A 14,013-nucleotide genomic window follows, 5' to 3' on the forward strand; every position below is an offset into this window, starting at 1 on the left:
TTGTTTTCTGGGGCACATAATTCAACCTACTATAACATCTCCTTGATTCCAATACATTTTAGCAGAAAGGGAATTTATTGTTATGAACTCTGAGGCCTGGTCAAACAACTAAACCACAGGAGAGACAGGATATGATCAAACTCAGAAAGGGCTGGATATAGAATCTCTAACAGAACCAGGGTTCTCTCTGCAGCAATCCTCTCACTTACTTTAAATGCATGGTCAGAAACATTATTCCTGGTAGCTTCTACATTTTACGATTCTGACACCAGAAAGGGGCTGCCCATGCTCCTGATCTGAGTAGATCTGCTGCCTGATTCTTGCCACCAATTGCACATACCAGCTCCCATCCCCAGCCACATACTTTTTCTGGAAAGAAATACAAAAGTTAGCGGTGGTCACTGGGGATGGGGTTGAGGGGAGAGACTGTTACTTTTTATTTCAGACTTTTTATCATTTGCATGAATTAATTTTTTTAATTAAAATAAAATGAAGTGTCAATGTTTAAAAGGAAAATAAAAAGAAGAATATAGGAGAAAAGATGAGAGAGAAACACTCGATGTCAGCAAGTGACAGATATATACATGCAGTCATGGATAACTGTTTTCTTTTTCAAATTTTTCCAACGCTCTTTTCTTTTTTTGCATGGGCAGGTACCGGGAATAGAACCCGGGTCTCCAGCATGGCAGGCGAGAACACTGCCTGCTGAGCCACCATGGCCTGCCCTCTAAATCTTTTTGTAAGGTCACTAGACAATCTTATAACAAAGATGATCTTTTGAAAACAGAACCAAGGTAAAGAAATCTTCAGAGATGCTTTTTTAAAGTCAATATTAAATAGACAAGCCAACAAATGCGTAATCACCCCCCAAATTTACATTTTGGGAAAAAGCCTGGATTTCTGTATTTCAATTTTGCCCAAAGCAGGGCTGACCCTGACTCTCCCTGCCCTTTTGGAACTGGCAGTTGTGACTGTCACTGGCCAGCATGTGAATCAGCGAATTGAGCATAGAAGTCTGTTTTTTTTACACCATGTTGACCTCAGTCTGGGTTCTGGAATAATAAACTAGGAAACCGTGTTTCAGAAGCCTAGGGATGATGATAAATCTCCTTTATCATGAGAGAAGCCAGGTTAGGAACAAAGTTGGCTCAGCTGCTCTAGTTTTGTTAGGAACAAGTGCTACTGAGATCCGCCCAGCTGCAGCAATCTCCTCCGCCCAGACACATGCAGGAATGAGCTCAGATTGCCGTTCCCTGGTTAGCATGCTTTCTTCAGCCTCGGTCCCAGCACCCCTTTCTTTTCAGTAAATCTCATCTTGTAGATGGTTCCCACAACCCTCCCAATCTCTGTGAGGCTCATTATTGGTCTCTAAATTCTGATTGTGCTGGTTTGAAAGGATGTATGTCCCTAGCAAAGCCATGTTTTAATCTAAATCCCCTTTCATAAAGGCAGAATAATCCCTATTCAATACCGTATGCTTGAAACTAATCAGATCATCTCCCTGGAGATGTGATTTAATCAAGAGTGGTTGTTAAACTGGATTAGGTAGAGGCATGTCTCCACCCATTTGGGTGGGTCTTGATTGGTTTACTGGAGTCCTATAAAAGAGAAAACATTTTGGAGAATGAGAGATTCAGAGAGAGCAGAGAATGCTGCAGCACCATGAAGAAGAGAGTCCATCAGCTGGCGTTTTGGAGATGAAGAAGAAAAACACCTCCTGAGGAGCTTCATGAAACAGAAAGCCAGGAGAGGAAGCTAGCAGATGACGCCGTGTTTGCCATGTACCCTTCCAGATGAGAGAGGAACCCTGACTGTGTTCACCATGTGCCTTTCCACTTGAGTGAGAAACCTGGCCTTCTTGAACCAAGTTATCTTTCCCTGGATGCCTTTGATTGGACATTTCTATAGACTTGTTTTAATTGGGCCATTTTCTCAGCCTTAGAAGTGTAAACTAGCAATTTATTAAATTCCCCCTTTTAAAAGCCATTCTGTTTCTGGTATATTGCATTCTGGCAGCTAGCAAACTAGGATACAGACCTAACCAAGGTTTCTGGTGCATCCCCTCTCCTGTGGACACCTTGGCTTTTACTGTGTGGTCCTCTGAATCAATGTCAAGAAGCAGATAAAAGAAGATGACTGGACAGAAGATGACTAAACTGACCACATTTTTAACCAGCAAGTTTAGATGTGGACCAGACAGAGTCAGGCAGGATGAAGCCAGGACTGGAAGAGAGCATGGTTATTTCCTGCTCTGTAGGCTGATATCCAAGACTCAGCACCACATGGTAGCAGGAGGCAGGTGGTACTGGTATTCCAATGGAACTCTATGTTGTTTTATTGTTAGAGTTCCCAGCTTTAACTTTCCGCATGTTATTTAACCTTTCTCATATTGTTTGTCTACTCAAGTTTGTTACTAATGTCTTACATGAGTAAGACATGAGTAAGACATGAGTGACATCCATGCAAATCATGTTCAAAGTTTGCCTATGGTTACATGTCAACACCAGTACAGGCCAGCACAGACCAAAGCATCTAATAACTTAAGGATGTCCCAGAGCTATATATATGACCCTTCCAACTTTTGCTTTAAAAGAATCAAGCTGACTTCCAAGTTGAGGAAACAGTGCTGTGCTCATGTTCACAGAGCTATCTTAAACTTATTGGAAGGAGTGGGGTGGGAGAAGGCAGGTGGCAGAGTATTGGCCTTGAGTCAAAATTCAGCAGTGGAAAACTTCTGGAATAGAAAGTTTCACTTTTGTAATGTAGATCTGGAAGCTCTTGTAACTCAGCTGGTCTCTGGCTTTTAATTAGAGTTTAGTTTTACTTAATGGAATTCTGGAAACTCAGCCCAGAGAGCCTTACCAAAAGAAGCCAAATGAGAAGTGAGAGCTGTGAGTGTAGGAGAAAAGAGTTAATTTACATTCCCTGCACGTCTCACTAAATCTGGGGAGGCACGTGTTATTTACTCTTCTAAATGCAGCATCATGCTCTGTTCTCTTTCTCTGGTCCTGTTTTAAGCTCAAGGCATGATGCCTAGGCTTAGGGGGTGGGGAGTCGGAGAATCTGTAAGGGGCATAGGGATGGTGCCCTACCAGCTTATTAGCATTTTAGTATGAATTAATGTAGGAACAAAGAAAACATCCCAAGAGGACATGATATGTAATGGGATGGCTAGGGGTTTTATTATTAATGGTGGTGGTAGATGATTGTTTTTTTATTTCTATTTTTGGTGAAAGAAAGAAAAGGACAGGTTGGAAAAGGGCCCAAAGCAGTGCTGAGTGAGGTGGGGGGCAATCTAATGTATACACAGTACTTGCTCTCAAAAAATACCTGATTCAGGCACCAGTAAGACAAAATCAACCACTGACACCCTATTTTCTCAAAGTAGTCATTGGAAATGGAAGGACAAGCCAGGATCTATAGGAGTCGAGTCACACAGAAGGGACTTTTGAGGGTTGGAGACCCTTTCACCATTCCACTAGGAGGAAGGGCTTACTGAAGGAAAGGGCTATAAGAAGAAGGCTGAATTCAGCCCAGCCAGAAAAATGTCTTGGGCCAGTTTCTGTATTGCTAAAAAGGGCCAGTTAGCCTGAGCTGCCGTGTCCCCAGGAGAATGCCTTGGTTCCACTTCCTTCCATCTCCGAGACCCAATCTGGCATCTGCCTGTGCCTCATCCCACAGATGGCAGGGTTTCCTGTCTCTCAAGAGGCCAGCAGTTTGTGAGTGGTTATCACTCACCCTTCATTTAACCAGCTAACCACTCCCAAACAACTGCAGAGGAGGGGCCTGGAGTCTCTGAGGGCTCAACCCTGATGAGATCTACATCCCACTGTTCTACAGCTCCTGATACCTGGGCAGTGGCTCTGCCCTTCACACACCAAAACAGCAATGGGGCATACAAAAAAATCCCAACTTACCTATAAATCAGTCCCTGCAGGCTCTATAATTTCCCAAGCCATGAAATCTCAGAGCTTTAAAAGCCTTCAAAACATATCAGGGCCAACCTCCCCAGGAAGCCTCAATGCTGCCAATTTGCAAAGGACGAAACTGAGACCCAGAAAGATTAAGGGACTTGTTCAAGTCACATTGCTACTTAGTGGCAGATTTGAAACTAGAACCCAGGTTTCAACTTCCACTCAAATGTCCTTTCCTCTGGAGTCTCCTCTAAGCCCCCTAACTGCTTCTGAGCTTTATTATTTTTTGGCATAAGAGAGAAGGCTTGTATTTGTGGTTCTAGGAAGGCCTCGCACTGGGATTGAGTTGTTCTGATTTTCTCTTCTCAAGGCTCATTGAAAGCCACAAACATTTTCTCCACAGGATTTGAGTCTGTTTGTTTGTTTTTTAAATGAATCTGAATAAAAAAAGAGCAAATATGGTATCCTCATGAGATAATGAAAGCACAAAGTACTATGAAAAAGGTCCAGCACTTTGGTGCTTTCAATTATAAGGTATTATTATGCTCTTGAAAGAAAAGCGTACAAGGGTGGGAGTTGGAGGTAGGGATGGTGAATCCCTGACTGTTGGAGGGAGGGTTTTCTCCAAAAGGCTGACTCATTTCTCTGTTGTCTCCAGCTGAGAGGGTCAAACTTCTTGGGGTTATTTCCCACCTCAGGAGGAACTGGAGATGGACTCTTTCTGGGCTCTCGCGCTGGAGGAAGAGCTGCCCACAGTATGGGAATGTGCCATTTGTCTCAGGACTGACCAGGCCAACTGTGAAAATGGAAATCTGTCTCTGTCAGCATAACCAGCCTTTGTTATTCACTTTTATAAGAGCCAGGGATGTAAGTCTCCCTGACAATGTGGGGCATGACCCGCAGGGCCCTGACACCATGAGATTGAGGATGCCTTCTTGACCATAAAAGGAAAAAGAAATGTAACAAAATAAGGTTGCAGTGGCTAGGAGATTTCAAATGGAATCAAGGGGTCATTCTGGAGTTTACTCTTATACAAGCTTCAGCCAGATATTACCAATTGCCATAGTATGTCAAGCACCAACAAGCAGTACTCCTGAAAACCCAGGGCTCTATCTAAAAGTCTGTAAAAGTTTTACTTATTAAGTTTATTTTTCAGAAACTTAAAACCTCAGATTGTTCCTATGCCAGAGAAGCCCTGAAACTTAGAGGTATCAGTATCTCCCAGAACATCAACCAATTGCATTCCCCAACCCCATAATGTTGACACCTCATTTCAACATGAAGAAGTCAGAAAGGTCATTGACCAAATATCCCTGAAGATTGAGAGAGTGATCAAATGAGGGAGGAGTTGTAGAAAAGAAGTTAGGAGTTAACAATTGATTGTGGTTACTGAATCATTACGTAGATATTCCTTTTTGGTTTCTAGTGTATTAGAACAGCCAGAAAATATACCTGAAATTGTGGCCCATACTATACTTTGAAATTTGCTCTGTAACTACTTGTTAAACTGTACTTTGAAATCTATCACTGTGCTGGTTTGAATCTGTTATGTACCCCAGAAAAGACTGTGTTCTTTAAATCTATTCTTCTTGGGACAGGTCTATTTTGGGTGGGACCTTTTGGCTAGGTTGGTTCAACTTGAGATATGACCCAACCCCTCCAAGGCTCCTTTTACTGGAGCCCTTTATGAGAGGATAAAAGACAAATCAGTTTGGAGAGAGCTCAGAGAAACTGAGATAAAATCCAGAGAAAAGCCTCTGGAAGAAGCTTTGAAGCCAACCCAGGAGAGAAGGACCAGGAAGCAGTCACCATGTGCCTTCCCATGTGACAGAGGAACCTCATCTGTCATCAGCCTTTCTTCAGTGAAGTTAACCTCTTATTGATGCCTTAGTTTGAACATTTTCACAGCCTTAGAATTGTAATTTGTAACTTAATAAATCCCCAATATTAAAAGCCAACCCATTTCTGGTATATTGCATTCCAGCAGCTTTAGCAAACCAAAACCATCACTTTTCTGTGCATGTATTATATTTCACAATAAAATATGTTATAAAGAAAATAGGGAACAAATAAATAAAAAATCAAATGGCTCAGAAAAAGAAAAAAAAGGAACTCCACTATGCATCTCCCTGGGGTAGTTGCTTAAAAGGTGTGCTGGTTTGAAATGATGTATGTACCCTAGAAAAGCCATGTTTTAATCCTAATCCAATTTTGTAAAGACAGCCATTTCTTCTAATTCCTATTCAGTATTGTATGTTTGAAATGGTAATTAGATCATCTCCCTGGAGATGTGAGTCAATCAAGAGTGGTTGTTAAACTGGATTAGGTTGAGGTGTGTCTCCACCCATTTGGGTGGGTCTTGATTAACTTACTGGAATCCTATAAAAGACAAAACATTTTGGAGAGAGATTCAGAAAAAGCAGAGAAGAATGACATAGCCATGAGAAGCAGAGAGAACCAGCCAGCGACCTTTGGAGATGAAGAAGGAAAACGCCTCCCGGGGAGCTTCATGAAACACGAAGCCAGGAGAGAAAGCTAGCAGATGACACTGTGTTCACCATGTGCCCTTCCAGCTGAGAGAGAAGCCCTGACTGTGTTCATCATGTGCCTTCTCACTTGAGAGAGAGACCGTGAACATCATCAGCCTTCTCGAACCGAGGTATCTTTCACTGGATGGATGCATTTGATCGGACATTTCTATAGACTTGTTTTAATTGGGACATTTTAATTGGGACATTTGTAAACTAGCAATTTATTAAATTCCCCTTTTAAAAAGCCATTTTGTTTCTGGTATATTGCATTCTGGCAGCTAGCAAGCTAGAACAAAGGGTGTCGTGAGGCAGTTGCCAGAGGTAAAGAAGAAATCGCAGCTAAGCTAGGAAAACAGGTGCCCTAGATCTGGCTACCTCTTGGTGGTCTTGCAGATGGGATGCATTCCTAAGGAAAGGTGAACCTTGCTAATATTCACAACTACACAGTCAGGTGAAATAGTGTGCTACTCAGTACTTTTTCAGTTGCAAGGTGACAAAATCCATTTTTAACTGGTTTAAGCAAAGAAGTGAATTTACTGACTCATCTAACTAAAAAGTCTAAGGATAGGTCGGGCTGAGTTCAGTACTACGGGATCTTGGGGCTCAAATAATGCCATCAGGATCTGGTTTAACCCCATCTTGCAGCTCTGCCTCCCCTCAGCGTTACCTTTTCTCTCAGCATCTAGTGTTGCCACATACCCACCACTCACCTGCCAGGTCATCCGAACTGCTAGGAACCCCAAAAGAGACAGTGCATCTCTTTCCATAACGTTCGCTCCCCCCACCAAATTCCAGGGGGTCATTCTGATCAGACCAACTTGGATCACATGTCTGTTCCTGCTCTGATTGTCTAAAACTGAGTCACATGCTCCTCCTCATACATTTGGCTTAAGAAGGAGGTAGAGTGGTTTCTTGAATGAAAGCCAAAATGCAGGTACTAGGAGTGGGGATGAATGCTGGGCTACAAATAAGAACCAAAATACTATAGACAAGGATTCAGCTCTACGCATTTGAGTATTTTCTATCACCCCAAATTGGTGTGATAGAATTTCAAACACATGAAATTCTGCTTGGGCTCTGCATCCTTTGATTTCTGGGTGGCTTGAATGGAGGGTACACAAAATAAATGTTTCCATAAATGTGTAACTTCCAAGGTATGAAGTTAAAAAATATGGGTCTGGATATCCCTCTCAAGAATACTCATTTGCATTTTAATAAGAGATTCAACACTTTAACCTAAAGATAACAAATGATGGAGATTTCGGGCAACCTAGTAAGTTGTAAAAGCAAGGAAGCTTTATGGAACCCCTAAAATGACACAAAATGTACAGTGGCCTACTCCTATCTGGATGTGTCTGCACCTGGTAGGAAATGTTTCCAACCCGTTTTGTTTGCATTGTCTCTGGCCCATCTCTACCAAATCATTATGCTTCCCATGAAGTTACCACTGGATTCACCAGTTATCTCTTTAACCATGTCCTAGTCTTACAAACAAAGGCCAACCTCCTTCCCTCTGGCGCACTGATTAGATCTCCTGGATCACTTCCTTTGCCTCTGAGCATACAGCTAATGTTCTGATAATTCCCACATGCTGTAGTTGCAGATATCCTACAGACAGACCATCCTCAAAGTACTCCAGGGCTTCAGATTTCAAACCTTGTTTGTTCCCCACTTTATACATCATCCAAACTGTTCTGCCTGCCTTCTAAATCCTCCATGCTCAGCCCCAAATTTGTTTCTTGCTCCAACTCAATACAACCCGTTTCTCTGGCTTGTCTTCCCCTCTAAAATGCTCACCTTGTCTCACTTGTGTCCATATGCTCCTCCTTGCTGTCTCACTGAATTCTACATGTTGTACCTCCCCACCTGCTGGAATCTGGAACGATGACATTGTCACTGGGGGTTGAGTGAAGCTGTTTTTTTCTCTGGATTCTAACAATCCTTGTCTTTCTGACTTCTTGGGTGAGCACAAAAGAATCTGGGACTTCTGCTGGTTTGTAGTTCTTCTGCTTAAAAAGGAACTGCAAAATCTCCCAGGGCCTTTTGCCAGTTCACATGTTCAACAGAATTATTTTGTCTAACCATCACCTTAGATTCCCCTATAACGTGTTCCCATTCTGTAAACTTTCCCTCTCTCTAGTCCCATCCTCGTGATCAACACTTCCCTAATTACTCTGGGCCATTCATCCTGGCCTCTCACTTGCTCTATTATTTTGGTAGCACACTGTTCTAGTTTGCTAGCTGCCAGAATGCAATATACCCAAAACGGAATGGCTTTTAACAAGGGGAATTTAATGAGTTGCTAGTTGATAGTTCTAAGGTTGAGAAAATGTCCCAATCAAAACAAGTCTATAGAAATGTCCAATTTAAGGCATCCGGGGAAAGATACCTTGGTTCAAGAAGGCCGATGACGTTCAACGTTTCTCTCTCAGCTGGAAGGGCACATGGCGAACATGGTGGTGTCTGCTGCCTTTCTTGTGGCTCTACCAAAAAGGGGACTCTCTCCAAAATGTTTCCTCTTTTAAAGAATTCCAGCAAGCAACACCACCTTCAGTGGGTGGAGACACACCTCCATGGAAATCATCTAATCAAAAGTTACCACCCACAATTGGGTGGGTCACATCTTCATGGAAACAGTCAAAATGCTCCTATCCAGCACTATTGAATGAGGATCAAAGGGCATGGCTTTTCTGGGGTCCACAACAGATTCACACCGGCACACACACACACACAAACACACACACACACATCTCTTTGTATGTCTTGCTCTAAATAAGTGAGGTATAAGTCTAGCACTGAGACAGTAATCTTAAATATCTGCTGGGGCCAGAGAGGCAAAGCAACATTTGAAGTTGGCTGGATATGTAATTACGAGTGGTGGAGACTATGGCCAACCATAAAGTGTGAACCCAAGCAAAAGGCATTCAATTCAGACTTAAAACACTGTGGGACAGGGCCCCTTCAAACATGATGAAACTCCCTGCAGGCCTTACAGGAGCCGGGTGGGTATAAAGTGTGGGGAGGTCCTCCACGACACCTTTGTCACTTGGCTGGTATCATCTTTTCACCTTTGCCAGCCTGGCCCACTCATGTCCAGAGAGCTGGTAGCACCGCTCTACCATGTGTGGCATTTGGGCCCTCTTTGACAGCAATGATTGTCTCTCTGTTCAGTGCCTGAGTGCCATGAAGATTGCACACAAAGGTCCAGATGCATTTCGTTTTGAGAATGTCAATGGATACACCAACTACTGCTTTGGATTTCACCGGTTAGCAGTCGTCCACCAGCTGTTTGGAATGCAGCCAATTTGATTGAAGAAATACCCTAATTTTTGGCTCTGTTACAATGGTGAAATCTATAACCACAAAGAGATGCAATATCATTTTGAATTTGAATACTAGATCAAAGTAGATGGTGAGATAATTCTTCATCTTTATGACAAAGGAGGAATTAAGCAAACGATCTGTATGTTGGATGGGGTGTGTTCTAGTTTGCTAGCTGCCAAATGCAATATAGCAGAAATGGAGTGGCTTTTTAAAAGAGGAATTTAATAAGTTACAAGTTTACAGTTCTAAGGCTGTGAAAATCTCCAAATTAAAGCAAGTCTATAAAAATGTCCAAACCAAGGCACTATCAAGAGGTTACCTTCATTCAAGAAAGGCCAATGAGTTCAGCATTTCTCTCTCAACTGGGAAGGCACATGGCAAACATGGCAATGTCTGCTAGCCTCCTTTCCAGGCCTCTTGCTTCATGAAGCTCCCTGGGAGGCTTCTTCATCTCCAAAGTCACTGGCTGGTGGACTCTGTGGTTCTCTCGTCATTCCATCATGGTTCTGCAGCTCTCTCCTTGTTCTCAAAAGCAGGTCTCTCCCAAACCTCTTTTATAGGATTCCAGTAAACTAATCAAGACCCATGTGGAATGGGTGGAGACACATCTCCATCTAATCAAGTTTAATACCCACAATTGATTGAGCCACATTTCTGTGGAGAGAACCTAATCAAGTTTCCAATTTATAGTACTGAATAGGGATTAGAAGAAACCACTGCACCCACAAGATTGATTAGAATTAAAACATGGCTATTCTAGGGTACATAAATCCTTTCAAACTGGTAGAGTGTGTTAGCTTTTATTTTACTGGATACTGCCAATAAGAAAGTATTCCTGGGAAGAGATACCTATGGAGTCAGATCTTTGTTCAAAGCCATGACAGAAGATGGATTTTTAATGATGTGTTCAGAAGCTTAAGGTCTTGTTAACTTGAAGCACTCCTCAACTCCTTTTTTGAAAATAGAGCCTTTTCTTCCGGGACACTGTGATGTTTTCGATTTAAAGCCCAATGGCAAAGTTGCAATGGTAGAAATGGTTAAACATCATCACTGTAGAGCTGAGCCTCCACATGCCCTCTATGACAGTGTGGAGAAACCATTCCCAGGTTTTGAGTTACAGAATGTGATGAGCAACGTCCAGATCCTTTTTGACAATGCTATTAGGAAATGTTTGATGGCAGACAGAGGGTTGGCTGTCTTTTATCAGAGGCTTTGGAGTCCAGCTTGGTTGCTGCCACCCTGTTGAAGCAGCTAAAAGAGGCCCAAATACAGCACCCTCTCCAGACATTTACAATTGGCATGGAAGACAGTCCTGATTTACTGGCAGCTAGGAAGGTGGCAAAACATATTGAAAGTGATCACCATGAGATCTTCTTTAATTCTGAGAAAGGCATTCATTCAGGCACTGGATGAAGTCATATATGCTTTGGAAACTTAAGATGTTGCAACAGATGAACTTACACAGGGTTACATATATTTTCACAAGGCATCTTCTGCTGAAAAAGCTGAAGAAGAGAGCGAGAGGCTTCTGAAGGAACTCTATTTAGTTTGATGTTCTCCGTGCAGATTAAACTACTGCTACCCATGGCCTAGAACTGAGACTCCCGTTCCTGGATCATCGTTTTTCTTCATATTGTTTGTCTCTGCCACCAGAAATGAGAATTCCAAAGAATTGGATAGAAAAACTTCTCCTGAGAGAGACATTTGAGGGCTATGACCTGATATCTAAAGAAATCTCTGGCAACCAAAAGAAGCCTTCAGTGATGGAATAACCTCAGTGAAGAATTCCTGGTTTAGGTTTTTACAGGAGTATATTGAACATAGGGTTGATGATGCAATGGTGGCAACTGTAGCTCAAAAATTTCCCTTCAACCGTCCTAAAACTAAAGAAGGCTATTACCACCGTCAAATCTTTGAATGCCATTACCCAGGGTGGGCTGACTGGCTGACTAGTGGATCAATGCCTCTGACCCTTCTGCCCACACACTGACCCATTACAAGTCAGCTGCCAAAGCTTAGATGCTCTTTCTAAGCTATAGAGTTAAAGGAAATTTTTCTTATTTTTGTGCGGGTAAGGGAGTTGTGGCTGGGAAGAGGAACAAGGAGAGTCAACCACCCACGTTTACCTGGGCATGAAAAAAATAAAAGTCTTCACTTAAATTTAAAAAAAAAAAAATACCGTGGAACAAAGAAAACTCACCGGTGGATCCAAAGAGGTTCGTGTACAATAAGTCTGTAAGCACTGTTTCTGCTTGTCTTGAAGCTAGGGCAGTAATTAGAAATGGAGGCTGAGGAGGGGCATTTATGCTAGGATTAGAACAGCCTTTCTGCACCATATCTAATTAGTAAGGAAGCTTGTAATCATGCATGAGCTATATGACGACTTCAGTACAGCCTGGAAATATCACATATTTGATATCAGACTCCTTTCTCTTCCGCAGAATCAGCATAGCTCTGGATTCTTCATAGACTCAGTCAGTTCCAAGTCACTAATATTTCATACTATCCTTGTGAGAAGCAGTGAGGTTCGGTGGTTATGAACACAGGGTCTAGAGCTAAGCTTTCAGGTTTAAATTCAGACTGCTTCTGTATAGCCTTGGGCAAGTTAACAGACCTCTCTGCTTCAGTTTCCTCATTTGTGAAATGAAGATTATAATAGTATCTACCTGATTTTGTCATTGAAAGGATTAAATGAATTAATGCATATAAAGTAGAAGGTGTCTGAAAATCTGGGAAACATAGGATAAACTTGTTTTTAAGCAGTATGTTAGTTAGCTTTTTAAATAGTATGTGCAATATCTTTTTCTTCAACCCCAAAACAGCCCCAATTTAAAACAATGGGTCTAATTTTAATCTGTAAAAAATATAATAAATTATCTGGAGGGTATCTAAAAAGTCTGGAACTACAGGAAAAATTATACCTATATAAATCTTTTTAATATGAAAGAAACTTTTTGTCATGTTAACAAACGGATCCATTTCTTCAAATTTGGAGGTACTTCACCTGAAAAGATGTCTGGGGGCTAAAAATAAATTAAACATATTATTTGAAAATCTAAATAACATACTAATGTTTCCTAACTGTTCAGACACTCTGTGCTTATAACAGAAACTGGCACTTAGTCATCACTATTACAAATGTCATATTCCAATGATTCATGAAGCCGCTTCACCTTTACAAAGAGGTCTCCCTTCTCAGACTGAATCATTGCCTGGTTCAACATTTCCCACTTTGGAAATTCTTAAAGTAGTATGTCGCTAAAGAGCTTGGTCTGCTTACACTATTCCTTGCTGTCCCTGGAGGGTGAAGTGATATATATACAGTGACTGTTATATACATGGCCAAAAAGAGTAAGTGAGAACACTCAAGTGATACTGGGAACCAATGATTTTGTAAATGACCAGGAAATTTAATTACACCAGATATATAGAGATCTTAAATTAATGCTGATCACTTTTTTATCTTAAAAACTTTTAATTGTGTTTCAAGGTTCATCCATGTTGTAAAATGTATCAAAATGCCATTGCTTTTGTTGCAAATGTGGGAGTCACATTTCATTGTTTTTCCATGTGAGGATCTCATGATTGCAGCACCGTTTGTTGAATTTTATGTTGTTGTTTGTTTTACTTGTTTGTTTTTTGGGAAGGGCATGGGCTGGGAATCAAACCTTGGTCGCCCGTATGGTAGGAGAGAATTCTATCCTTGAATTACCCTTGCACCCCCTCACCATTCCTTTTTATGGCTGAATAATATTCCTTCGTATGTATATATTACCTTTTGTTTATCCATTCATCTACTGATGGACACTTGGGTTGTTTCTACCTTTTGACTATTGTGAATAATGCTGTTATGAACATTGATGTACAAATATCTGTGTGAGTACCTGTTTTCAATTCTTTTGGGTATATGCCTAAAAGTGGGATTGCTGGGTCATATGATAATTCTTCATTTAATTTTTTGAGGAATTGCCGAACTGCTTTCCACAGTAACTGTACTATTTCACATATTCACCACAATGTTCACAGGCTCCAAATTCTGCACATCCTTGACAACAGTTGTTATTTTTCATTTTTTGAATAATAGCCATCCTAGTAGGTACGAAGTCATATCTCATTATAGTTTTAATTTGCGTTTCCCTGCTAACTAATAATATTGTGCATCTTCTATGAGCCCATTGACCATTTGTGTATCTTCTTTGGAGAAAGGTCTATTTAGGTCCTTTGCCAATTTTTCAATTGTCTTT

At 41.4% G+C, this 14,013-nt stretch overlaps 1 protein-coding gene and 1 pseudogene across 3 annotated transcripts in view; both read left to right on the forward strand.

Annotated features, from left to right (window-relative positions):
• TSPAN33 (tetraspanin 33) overlaps positions 1-14,013 on the forward strand; it is an 80,673-nt gene that overhangs the window by 13,073 nt on the left and 53,587 nt on the right. The window lies entirely within an intron of this gene.
• LOC143687266 (asparagine synthetase [glutamine-hydrolyzing]-like) lies at positions 9,535-11,963 on the forward strand (annotated as a pseudogene).

Source organism: Tamandua tetradactyla, chromosome 1 (genome assembly GCF_023851605.1).
Source record: "Tamandua tetradactyla isolate mTamTet1 chromosome 1, mTamTet1.pri, whole genome shotgun sequence".
Taxonomy (NCBI): domain Eukaryota; kingdom Metazoa; phylum Chordata; class Mammalia; order Pilosa; family Myrmecophagidae; genus Tamandua; species Tamandua tetradactyla.